The sequence below is a fragment of the Misgurnus anguillicaudatus genome, chromosome 24, assembly GCF_027580225.2.
Source record: "Misgurnus anguillicaudatus chromosome 24, ASM2758022v2, whole genome shotgun sequence".
NCBI lineage: Eukaryota > Metazoa > Chordata > Actinopteri > Cypriniformes > Cobitidae > Misgurnus > Misgurnus anguillicaudatus.
In genome coordinates this window covers 39,573,638-39,587,500 of record NC_073360.2, presented here as the reverse complement: position 1 = coordinate 39,587,500, position 13,863 = coordinate 39,573,638, and the positions used below count along the sequence as shown (strand labels likewise).

The window sequence follows — 13,863 nt, the reverse complement described above, 5'->3', positions numbered from 1 at the left end:
ATACATGTACGAATTTGTCTCTTTGATTCAAAAGGACTATTCTTTAGCGTTGCTAACTAGGGCTGTCACAATGATTAAATAATCGTCTCATCGTGATGTTTTCAGATCACCCCAATGATTGCACATCTTTCTAAAGAACACAAGGGGGAGCTGCAGGAATTGATTTTTTTGCAGCCACTTTATTTGTTATCAGGAATTTTCAGTTTTTGAAAGATATATTCATTAAATAATTACTTTTAAATACGTGTTATGTGTATTAATATTTACTGCCAGGTAAACCTTGCAAAAGATTTCATTTAAATAATCCCAACAGTGTGTGAAAAATTTTTCATGAAAAAATGTATGACAATTAAATGTCAAAGCAATAAAACAGAATATAAAGTGTCAGAATCGTCAAAGCACTAAAACAGGCAATTAATCGTCATAAAGTCACAATTTAAAGAGTTTGGTCAAAACGCAATAAATCCATTTTGACAAATTTCGGTAAAAACGTGTTTTCTATACCAAGAAAGTGACAAGAAGAAATCACTATTGTCAGTTACAAATTTTTCACATAGCATCTTTACGATATAAAAACATAAAAAATTCAAATCCATAACTTGCTTTTCAAAGATTTATTATAAAAACTATTTTTTTTCACAAAATGCAATAAATCCATCACAAGTTTTTTTTTTCAAAATGCTATAAATCTATTCAATAAATATATATATATGTGCATTCATCTTTGCCATTTTATATTCATTTAGTTGAACAGTGGTTCATACATGTCTGGATCCGAACCTTACTTCCGGTTTCGTTTTTTAATGGTCTGACTAGTTGCTAAACTGATCTCTTGAACAAATGCCTCGTCGAAAATAACAAATGTTTTGGTTTCCTAGGTAACCTATGTGTTGTTTTTGCTTGTTATATAAATAAACTACGTTTAAAGAACTTTGTTGTTATTTATTCTTAGCCGAGTTTACCGGAAGTTACGTGCGTACCGCGACAGCCGCTTGTTTATGTTGTTACTGCTGAAACTGTCTATACACTGATTAAAAAATAAACATTAATGGCATTAACCAAAACACTTACTTTGTCATATTAAAACACTGTCATTGCTGCAGTTATACTTGATGTCATCGCTTAACATTTTTCACAGCGATCATCTGTAAAATGTTTTGGTCCTGCTCGATTTTCGTTGACTTTGAGAAAAATAATGGAAAGTTTTTTAAAAGATCCCCTGGGGTCAATGTGTTAGCCTGAGAATCTTGATGCTGTCGGGAGAACAAGCACCCGTCTCCCGAGTGCCTCTTGCAGAAATTATTAGATGTTGATGGCTTACGTTTCTTTCCCGTCACAGAAAACCATCACAGGTTTATCAATGCTATTAAAGTATTATTTTGTTTTTGTTTGTTTGTTGATCACGAAGTACAAAGTAGATGAGGAAAACTAAGATTCATTGTACTCAACGCGCCGCCATTGTTTGTTTACATTGCGTGGAATGGTGCGCTGTGATTTGTTGAGCGGATTTATTGCATTCTGTAGAAAAGGAAGAGTGGCGTTTATTGCGTTTTGGGAAAAAAGGGAGAAAAGATGAGAGCATAACATGGCGGATTTTGTATTTTGCGTAAAATTAAGAATTTGCTTTTAAATACTGACCTGATATAATACTGATTTTGTCAGTAACTCATTTAAAAAAAAAGTTGTTTATCGCGTTTTGGAACCAAACCCCTTATTTATTAGACAATTAACTGCCAGACAAATTACATAACCGTGACAGCCTTATTGCTAACGCAATGCTCTACCACTGAGCTATACTAGAAGAAAGCAGAGACAGATGTATAGAAAGACATATAGACCGAGGCAGTTTATTTGACCTTGTTTCCATCAAAGTTTTCATCAGTCCAGTGAGATGAATCTGTGGTAGTGGAATACACCCGGCCCACATGCGGCCCCGTCTGGAGTGAGACGAGGTGATGAGCTGGACCCAGATGTGTTTTTGTCTTCAGTAATACATCAGGTGAGAGCATCTCTCTTCTATCCTGAGAGATCATCTAGTCAAACCATAAACCTGTGGGATTATATCAGGAAAAAGACAGACAGAGACAAAGACAGAGAGAGAATGAAACAACATAAATATCTCGCCTTTATCTTGCCTAGACGGCACATAAAAATATTTGTAGTACGTTTGTGGATTTATGTGTTGCAACAAACGGGATATTGCAAAGGGCTGGGTAGCAATACAAGCCTTAGTTACAGTAGTGCGTTGGATGTGTGAATATTGCATTGCTTTGAGAAATGACTCTCATTAAATACTCTATTGTTCATTTAGAAAACGTTTTGTTCCAGTCCTTGATTCTGATTGGTCAATAGCTGTGTTTATGACCGCTGCACCCAGCACCCTCAGTAATGTACACATATATGAAACATTGTTACTGTTCACAGTCGATCAGGGATTATTTTTCTAGCGGAAGAAAGGCTTTTAGTGATTTTATTTCATACAAGATGAATTTGTACATATTTCTATACTTTAATATTTTTTTATAAAAGCAATAAGGTATGGATGCAGTGCCGTTTCATAAATAAGTCACGCTCTGCACAACGGCACCTTATTGCTTACCTACATGATTCATACTGTGTTGCAAGATTTTAGGGTTCATAATACCTCTAGACACAAAATTTATTACAGCATACATTACTGCAAATCTAAGATCAATGTTAGCTGAGGTCATTGAGGTTTTATTAGCTCAGGTCTGAGATGGTCGTGTAAGGTGACGGTCTGATCTCAGTTTACGTCACTGTAACATCTTTGTTGAAATCCATCATTCCTCCAAGAGCAATTAGCAAATTAGCAAACTCGTGTAGCTGACTGTGTTTACACAAACTATGTGTGTGTGTAGTTAATTGGCTGTTTCTTGCTTACTGGTCATGCTCTAATTTGCATATCAGATAATTAATTTTTATGGGTTGTTGGGTCACAGTGAAATTGGACATCTTGGAACCGATTTATTCCATTAGGAGCTCATGAGTCCAGGACCAGAAAACTGACAGACGATCGATCAGATGCTGGGAGCATGAAGCCAACATGACAATAGATGAGAGGTTTGGCCAAACAAGACACACATTTTATATTTCGTATCCTCTTAGGAGTCTGCATTTTTGTCACCAAACACATGCTGTTTAAATATAATTTTAAATATATTTTCAAAATGGCCATAAATATATTTGCTAAAATATATTTTGAAATATGTTTACAAAAATGTTTCTTTCATTTTTGTAAATGTAAAAAAATTGGAAAAATACATATTTTTTAACGCATTTATATAGGGCTGTCAAAAGATTAATCGTGCTAAATCGCGTACAAAATAAAAGCATATATGTATTTAAGAAACATTTACATGTATATACATATTTATTTCGATTTTAATATTTTATATATATAAGCAGTAACAACATAAACAAGTGGCTTTCGTGGTCATCACGTAACTTTTGGTAAACTCCGTTAAGAATAAATAACAACAAAGTCCTTTAAAGCAACACTAAATAATTTTTCTACCTTAAAGGTGCAGTGTGTAAATTTTAGCACAACTTGCAACCAACCGCTTATTCCACTGCTCACCGCTCGCTTTTGAAACACATAAAGAAGCTACATGTTAAAGGAATATTCCATTTTCTTAAAAGAAAAATCCAGATAATTTACTCACCACCATGTCATCCAAAATGTTGATGTCTTTCTTTGTTCAGTCGAGAAGAAATTATGTTTTTTGAGGAAAACATTGCAGGATTTTTCTCATTTTAATGGACTTTAATAGAGCCCACAAATAATACTTAACTCAACATTTAACAGTTTTTTCAACAGAGTTTCAAATGACTATAAACAATCCCAAACGAGGCATAAGGGTCTTATCTAGCGAAACTATTGTCATTTTTGACAATAAAAATAACAAATATACACTTTTAAAGCACAACTTCTCGTCTAGATCCGGTCGTGATGCGCCAGCGTGACCCCGCGCAATACGTCATGACGTCAAGAGGTCACAGAGGACGAACGCGAAAGTGTTTACAAGTGTTGAGAAAGAGGACCGTTCCTACATTGTTGTATGTCAACTGATACTAATTAATGTCTTTGTGTCAGTTTATTGTTTACAATGGTCCGCAAATGTGAGTTTTATGTAACACGTGACCTCCAAACGTCACTACACATTTACGTGAGGTCGCGCTGGGCCGGACCTAGACGAACAGTTGTGGTTTAAAAGTACATATTTTTTATTTTTCTTGTCAAAAATGACAATCGTTTCGCTATATAAGACCCTTATGCTTCGTTTGGGATCGTTTATAGACCTTTGAAACTCCGTTGAAAAAAACTGTTATATGTTGAGTTAAGTATTAAATGTTGGCCTCTATTAAAGTCCATTAAAATGAGAAAAATCCTGCAATGTTTTCCTCAAAAAACATAATTTCTTCTCGACTGAACAAAGAAAGACATCAACATTTTGGATGACATGGTGGTGAGTAAATTATCTGGATTTTTCTTTTAAGAAAATGAAATATTCCTTTAATAATAATAATAATAATAATAATAATAATAATAATAATTAAACTTACTTTCTACAAAATGTATTTAGCATATAATTTGTTTTGCTGCATTGGTTAACAGCCACCAAAATTTATTTTGATACAGAAAAAACAGATGTAAGTTAAAAATGCAGTTTCAGTTGTATCAGCATTTGTCAAAAGCAGCTACCAAAGATGATCAAAGAGTAAACTTTCACCAGACACCAAAAGGATGCCTTTGAATAAAAGTCATGTGCCTGAAGAGCGTTACTATAGCAACAGTCATAATTGTCATCATTTATCACTTTATTCTATAGCAAGTATATATAGAAAACACTAGGGTTAAAAAAAGGTCATTAACATCTTAAATATCTTACACAGCTAGACGTTTAATCGTCTGCAATCCAGTAAACCAGGATTTTAATCCTGCTCCTGGAGGATCACTTCATCGTTTAGCTCCTATTAAAACACACCTGCCTGTAATACTGAAGATGATGATGATGACGATCAGGTTAGTGTTTGATGAGGGTTGGCACTATATTAAACAGAACAGTGACCTGCCAGGAGAACTGGACATCCGCATTATACCATCACACCCTGAACAAAAAAAGCAACCGACCACAGTCTGTTTGCTTACTATTACCAAACAAAACTATAAATATCTTTCAAAGATTTAGTTTTAATAACAAAGTAAGCCTTGTTTCAGGCAAATCCAGTTCCTATAAATCCCAACCTGGTCTGGAACGTGCCGGTCTATAGTAGATGTTTGATGGATTACACCTAGGTTAACCACAGTCAATGTAGTTTATCTTAATCAAGCTAGTTAGACTTGATAAAGCACCAGTGACAAACCAGCTGTTATAGACTTTCAGCAGGTACTGTATCTACTTAAAACTCACAATCTTTTAATATAAAACTGAAAGAGCAGAGTTGCAGTTAATTTAGTTCTTCAATATACTTCATCTGGAAAATAAATATGAAGACTTGTTCTGTAGACTTATGATTTATTAATGTTTAATTTCTCCCTGCTGCACACCTACAGCATAGGTTCATAGAAAGAGTGAGACTGATGCTATAACCTGGACCACAAAACCAGTCGCATGGGTATATTTGTAGCAATAGACAACAATACAAATGGATCAAAATTGTCGATTGTTTATGCCAAAAATAATTTTGGATATGAAATAAAAATATTGTTCCTGGAATATACTTTGTAAAGTTTTTACCATACACTGTAAAAAGTCGGTTAAAATGTATATTTACACTGTATAAAATGAAAAGTTGGTTGAACATAAAAAGTTACTTCAACTGGTAAAACCTAAAAATGTAAGTTTATTCAACTTAAAATTTTCACCTTAAGTCAAACTAAAGTAAAAATATAAGTTGAATAAACTTTAAACACTGTAAATATAAATTATTTATTATTAATGTGTTGTTAAGGACTTTTTTGTACATTCAGATTCCAGATTTTTAAATAGTTGTATCCAAATGAAATGTCCTATCCTAACAAACCATACATCAATGGAAAGCTTACTAATTAAACTTTTAGATGATGTGTTTACATCTAAAAGATCCGTATGACTGGTTTTGTGTTCCAGTGTCACATATCCTATAAAATGAGCAATGAACAGACTTAAGTAAAGAAGATCATCGGTGGATGATTGGTCTGACTCCCAGCCAATAGCCTACATAAACATTTCATTGAAACATCATCTATTATACCTGTCAATTTAAACAAGCATCTAAACAGTGATGGCCGACGATTACTTCTTTTTCTAGGGCACATGATGCGAAGCTCATCACAACATGCATGGCTCGTCATTTCAAAATATGTGTTCGGCATGTCATGTAAATTTATGTGCATCACGTGTCATGTCAAAATATGTGTCTGCTGCAGATGCTTTAAAGGGGTTTCATTATAAAAGAGACACTTGCGTTTGCCAGATAATCGCTTAAAGTTAGTGTCTTGCTAGCAGTGTTGGGGAAAGTTACTTTTAAAAGTAATGCATTACAATATTAAGTTACTCCCCAAAAAGTAACTTATTGCGTTACTTAGTTAGTTTTCATGGAAAGTAATGTTTACGTTACTTTTAAGTTACTTTTGCTGTAGTTTTTCTTACTTTGCATGTGTTTTTTATGACTGAGAAGTTCTGCATTTAGAAATTGCATATTTCCATCGCAAAAATGTCAAGCTCTGGTCTGCCACACTGAAAAAAAATTATTCATTCAATTTACTCAATATTTTTAAGGTAAGTGGTCGCAATTAATTTATTTAAGCTACATAAAAAAATAGAAAAACAAAACAAAAAACTTTTGTTTAAATATAACTTAAATAAATTGATTGCGACCACTTACCTTAAAAAATTTAGTAAATTGAATGAATCATTATTTTCAGTGCATCTCCATTTCTGACTGAAACTGTTCACGCATAAAGTGTGTAATTCTACGTTCAGTTTAATGCAGTACATTGTTTTTTTTAAAAGTAACTCGCCTTACTTTTTTAAAAAAGTAACTCAACTATTAATGGGTACATTTATAAAGTAATGCATTACTTTACTCGTTACTTCAGGATGCACATTACTTGTAATTCGTTACCCCCAACACTGCTTGCGAGTATTTTTTGAACGTGAGCATCTCTTTTATCATAAACCCCTCTGAAGCGTCTGCAACAGGCACGTATTTTGACATAACGTATGATGCACATGGTTCACATGACGCAACGAACACATATTTTAAATTTGCGCCCCCATGGAAGAGAAGTCACCGGCCGGCGGCCACCACTGCATCTAAAGATGAAACTATCCAGAATCTATAAAGGGTTTTCATCAAAATCTCAAACACAGATGAAAGCAAAGTGCAAGATTTATTAAGACAGTCTGGTTGGGGGTTATTGTAGGTTTGTATCAGATAGATACACACAGTAAACTCACAGTCTACTACAGTAAATACATCAGCTGTTCAAAACAGATCTGAACTGAAGTTACACTGACACCTAGAGGTGATTTCTGCTTCTGCTGGATGATTCTTACACCAACAGCCCTACTAAAAATCCAGCTAAGACCAGCATAAACCGTTAGCTGGTTTTAGTTGGTTTAAGATGGTCCATGCAGCCCGGCAAAGCTGGTCAAGCTGGTTGGTCAGATAAGTCCAGTTACACCAGCTTAAAAAGTGACCCAAACACAGCTAGACCAGCTTGCTTCACCAGCAATACCAGCTAAAACCAGCTGGGAGACCAGCTAAAACCAGCTTATGCTGGTCTAAGCTGTATTTTTCAGAAGGGAGGATAAGGTCTCAAACTAATAATCAAAGCATCAAAGTTTGATTTCAATCATTGATTTTAATCTTTGACATGATCTTACTCTGTCAATATTAAAGATGTCAAGGTTATATTTTCACAGAATGTTCTAGGATGATTTTGTGTAGAAAACAGTAAATCACAAATAAATGACTTTAGCTGGGTTTTTACAGACAGGATCACATATTAGGGGTGTAAATGTTTGATTTGGCGATTGTGATAGTTGCGCAACATAAACTATGGTAAAGGATCAGTTTGATTTATTATAGCTCTACTTTAGGCCCCCTAAAAGAAAACATTATGGACAAAGTAAAAAACCTAGAAGGTATCCTGGATCCGGTGTTCAAATTTGATAAACAAATCAATTCCTTAGTTAGAGACAGTTTTTTACAGCTTAAAAGTTTTTGCAAGCTTAAAAATATTCAGAGTTTTAGATATTTGGAGACAGTTATTTATTCATTTATTTCAACTTAGGTTGGATTATTGCAGTGTTTCTCAAACTTTTTCTGTCATTCCCACTTTGGATGTAGGGAAGGGTTCAGAGCCCCACCTGTCCCCAATCGCCCCAACAAAATGGGCTTTAAGTTTAACTGTTGAAATGTATTTAACCACATCAAATTTTAAAACATAACAGCATTAAAGACTTTCAATAGAGAAAATAAATGTGCAAATGTATTATCATTTTGCATGACATAATAATAAGGCAACTTTTTGGTTGATTAGGTCCACTGTCTATCTTGGTTTTCTCTGCTGGTGCCGAATATTCAGTTTTCTTTTCATTCTGTGTCACAAACGTATTCATTGTTAGCTTTTATACCCGCTACAGCCTATACCGCCTAATATTAATAGAGATCACAAAAATGACAAAATTTCATTTGTCAGGCCCCACTTGTAATGTTCCTATTCCCTACCAGTGGGGCGCGCCCCACACTTTGAGAAACGCTGGATTATTGTAATGCTTTACTCGAATTACTGGTTTAAAAATTTAATTTGATTATTTTCTTTAAATGTTTATTTCTTTTGGATATAAGGATGTGAATTTGTTTTCATAAAGGTTGTGCAGCACATTGGTCAGCATTAATGTTGTTTTTAAAGGGCTATAAAATAAACTTGACTTGCTCCAATAAAAAAAAACTGAAATCTGGCCTGCCTGTCAAAACTAATTCAAAACACTGTTTCCATCCAAGTTTAAATGGAAAGACACGATTAATATCAATGGTATTTACATATGCCCCAACTCAGCGGGACACATTTTGGCTCAACAAGACACGCAAACACGCAGTCACACACTTGACTGCTCAAGTATGTAAAGCAGCTAACCCGTGGCTATTTTGACAGAAACAATAACAAGTCCTCCATCTGAAAGGCAGCGTTTGAACTGGAAAGGTCAGGAGAGCTAAAAAAGATTCAAAAACACAGAGTGATCGAACGCTGCTCAGACGCCATGCAGGAGCTCTTGAGACGTGAAGGTCAAACCGGAGTCTGCATTGATATAACCAAAGATAATCTAACATGCACAATGTTTATTCAGGCCGCCTTCAGACTCCAAGACAAGAGCTGAATCCTAAAGTAGGCCTACTTTAGTCTGCATTTTGGCCATAGGATTTGGTGCAGAGGCAAGGACGAACCTCTAGTTGAACCCTAAAACATAATTCCTGATGAGAGGCAACAAGCTGGTTCAATGTAAACAGACTCACTGGTACAGTTGGGTTGCAAGTGTGGGACTGAACTTCCACTAACAGGAACCCCATCTGGCGTAAAACACCTGCAGTAACCCGTCTGACTGTGAGCCTTAACCTAAAGGTCAAAGATCAATAGACTTCAGATTTTAAACGTTTTATAATTATTCTGTGAAGTTTTTAAGACTTTAGCATCACAGCACCTCTGTGTAGCTTCCATCAGCTTTGCATTGTGGGATAATCACAGAATGAGCGCTGGACCTCGGAGCTTGAGAGCGAGCCAGCTGACATTTAGACCTCGACACATCTGCTGACAAACAAACATGAGCACTCCGTTTGATAGAAAGTCTTTCTTTTGATCTGCCTAACACAGACGCATGGTGAAGCAAAAAACGTGGGAAGCACACAATGAATCTTATGAATCAAATCCTGTGTCCATGCTTCATTGTATATGTAGTAAATGAACTGTGCATTTAAACTAGCAATGAATGCATTGTGTACCTGTGTCCCTTGACTATTGACGCACTTTGCGCACTAAAGCATACAGGGTCTTATACATTCACGCATTGCTACAAAGCGCTCAATGGTGTCCTCTGGTGCAGTCTAGCACATATGCCTGAGGCCACAGACTGTCTGACAGCAACTATAATGAGAAAATGGGGCAGGTCTGTTTTTATTTAACATCTGGATGAAAGTGAAAGGGCTAGTTTGTCTAAACACTTTTCTGGAATTGGAAGGAAAGGGGACAACATGGTGTCTGTCTTTCTGTCTGGAGAACAGCAGTCTACTGAGCTGATGGGGGGACAGATACATATGGAGAAAAACACATTTTGCATTGCAGTGAATAATACTGAAAAGTCATTGAAATATTCACTTTTAAAAATATAAAGAGAAAACTATGAGGATTAAGTGTAATATAAATAGTTAAATTGTCTTCTACATTTTGTAACTATTCCTGTTAACCATTTTTTTTTATATGAAAACTGATATTAATTTAATGTCCACATACCAGATTGTAAAGATTTTTTGTATTCTAAAACACACACTTTACATTATACTATTACTTTAGATTTACTACAATTGCCAATCACACTTATCCAACATGACCTCACGGAAAGTCGTGAAAAAAGTCACAATTTTTTTTGGATTAATTTATTTGTGTCCATGGCACGAAATTAACCTTTTTCATGCCTTGAGCACAAATGTATTTTTCATGTAACTCGCACAAATTTCTATAAATAGGTTTTCGTGTCCGTTGCACGACTTTCTTTTTCGTGTCATTTTATGTATTGCTTTCTCATCGTTTTTTCCTATTTTCTTACTATTGTCGCTTGGGGTTTGTTGTTAGATTAACTTTCTGTTAAATTTTTAGACATCCCCAAATCCAGACGAGAATAGTTTGCCAAAACCCCAAATCTAATCCCAACTCCAAGCGACAATGATTTAAAAAAAAAAACAATATAACAAATCACACGAAAAACTGCTTATAGAAATTAGTGCGAGTGACACGAAAAAGCATTTGTTCTCCAAGCATGAAAAAAGCTGCATTTCGTGCCATGGACACAAATAAATTAATCAAATTTTTCGTGACTTTCAGTGGATTTATACTGTGCATTCAATCTATAAATGTTTTCTACATGATTTCACATGAATTACATGCATTCATGTGTGTTTATATTCAGATTATGTGTTATCTGTTTAGCTAACACCGTTCATAAAGAGCAGTTTTAACCTGTGTATAAACAACAAAAGTGTATCAACTTTTAAAATCAACAAATACTTCACAGAGCAAACTCGTTTGTATAGCAACTCTTTAAACACTAAAAACTAACTTGTGCACTTTTCAACAGTTATTGAGCTTGATTTGCCAAATTCATCCATATGGAAGCTTTTAACACCTTCACAGAACACAGTTGCACATTAACCTGTTCCTGCCAGTTGTGCAATAAAATCAACGTCGCCTCTGTTAGAGAACAAGGCAGTACTGTAAACATGAGACCAGTATTATAACTGTGAATGAAAGTAAATGCATAGTGTCTGAGTGCACTCAGCTGGTAAGATATAATACTGAATCATATATCGGTAACCTTACCTGAGGACATTTGTAATTTAACACAATTTGTTTTATTCTGTAACAAATTACTTTATTGTGTTTTATTATGTAACAAATTAAATTACCTTTGGGACAATGAGACAAGAATTAGTAATAAGCATTTAAACAAAACCACTTTTAGAATAAGGCTTGCGTTTCAATAATTCACATTTACAGGTGCTGTTTTGGTGAGTAAACACTAAACAGGTGCATGTTGTAACATGGAAACTGATGACACACAACCTACATATGTATAGTTAAAGGAACAGTATACTATGTAAGAAATTTATATAAATTAATCATAAAATGGCCCTCATATGTCACTAGACATTAAGAAATCATTTTCATTTCAAAAACTTATATCACTGACAACAGTGGTCTGGCCAGGATATTTTCATTTAAAAAGTGGAGTTGCAGCCCTCAACTGATGTTTATGTTGTCATGTTGTGTATTGGCCACCAGTTGTGTGATTGCAGTACCAGTTTTAGCCACAAGTTTTGTGATTGCAGTACCAGTTTTAGCCACAAGTTTTGTGATTGCAATACCAGTTTTGAACACAATCCTACATACTGTTCCTTTAATTGTGCACTCTTAAACATTATTTAAGAATTAATTAATGTTAAGTATAAATTAAGTATTTATAATGCTAATTTAGGTGTATTGGTTTATATTTTATTTAGCAAAAATAAAATGTAATTTTTATGACATAGCACCCTTAATGTAATATTTAAAATAATGTAAAATGTTTCGGCAATCATTACATATTTAGTAGGCCAGGGGTCTCCAACCTTTTTGTGAGCAAGTTTTACTTGTAGATTTTATTTTACTTGTTGAAATGTGTTATCATCATTGTTTATAATGTTAACATACATAAAAGAAGCCAAGCCAATATAACAATATGTAATAAATAAATCTTAAAATTAAGACTGTTAGTTCATCTGCAATTTTAGTGCTTTAAATAATTCAACCACTTAAATACAGTCAAAGCATTAACTTTTCTATTGATAGGCCTACATTCAGTCACCATAAATAATTTAGGTAACTTTATCATGATCGCTTAAAGACTAGAGGTAGACTATGATTTTAAAGGTTAATGTTAAAACATTTGAATTTTCTGCACAAATTAGTTTACCTGGGATGTTTACGTGGATACGACCGAGAGACAGCAAAATGAGAAAGCAGCGCGACTGTGAACGCAGGACTCCCGCGGCACGACAGAGATACGTTGAGCTCTTCCCGCCGTGTGTTTGAATTTAAACCCAGGGCACGCGTATCCAGTGCTGCAACAGCCAGGAGAACAAACCCGCGCTCGCTCACTCGGGCCGTTACACTGCTGCACTGTTGACAACGAAAACGGGCAGACAGTCCCTAAAATTTCATCAAAACATACTAAACTACCTGTATTTAACGTTTCAAACGTGTTATATGAAAAACTGAACACAACCAACCGCATTCATTTGCAAATTCACTCACCAGAAACGTCCCTCTCTTCACAGAAAAGCTACTGTATGGGCGGTAAGTTAGCACCTACTGGAGGTTATCGTCTGCTGTGTACTGTTGACTATTTAATGTACATAATCCATGATAGGTAGATGCAGTCTAGATAAGTCAAACCCACGTGTTTTCTTAAGTAATGTGCACTACATAAACGTGTACCATGTGTAGTAGGCCTAAATACTTTCATAATAGTAATGATAGAAACACAACTGAGTGACAAGAAATATGGGTTTATAGCAGTAAGGAAGAGCTACTTGTATTAGGACTAAAAATATTTGATTTAATGTTGTGTGAACCTGGACAGGGTTATTCTAGTCCCAGACTAAAATGCATGTTTAAGATGCCTTAATTTAAAAACAACTTCACTGATAAATCTTAACATATATCAGTGCTGTTGTTGTGTTTCAAGATGCACACCAGTATTGTTTTATAGGCATTGGTATTTTTGTAAAAACTATTTAAATTTCCTAATAAAACTAAGGCCTAGTCCTGGATTAGTCTAATTCCTGTCCAGGAAACTGCCCCTTAAGGTTTAGGCTATACTTTTGAAACAGTCTGTGTGTCTTGTCCTTGTATAGTACACCCTATAAATTAAACTTACAAAATAAAAAAAATAGGGACAGCCATTTCCCACTTAAAACATTGCGTTGATCCGAAAACACTTCTTTAACACAATCCATTCGTCAACTTTTTTATAATTTAAGATTTGATGGAAGGTGATCAAACAAATTGCTTAATTTCTAGCAAGTATGGACACAGACAAATCA

General features: G+C 34.8%; 1 long non-coding RNA gene across 3 annotated transcripts in view; it reads right to left on the bottom strand.

Annotated features, from left to right (window-relative positions):
* Window positions 1-9,652, bottom strand: part of LOC129438654 (uncharacterized) — a 17,095-nt gene extending 7,443 nt beyond the window's left edge. For 2 of the 3 annotated variants that reach the window (XR_012367467.1, XR_012367465.1), the window contains exons 1-2: window positions 9,526-9,652; window positions 1,857-2,050 (exon numbers count right to left, since the gene is read on the bottom strand). This is a non-coding gene — a long non-coding RNA (uncharacterized lncRNA). Of the gene's footprint in view, window positions 1-1,856; window positions 2,051-5,006; window positions 5,131-9,525 lie in introns of all 3 variants that reach the window. The other variant, XR_012367466.1, reaches the window with a different exon arrangement.
* Between the last annotated feature and the right edge of the window lie 4,211 nt (window positions 9,653-13,863).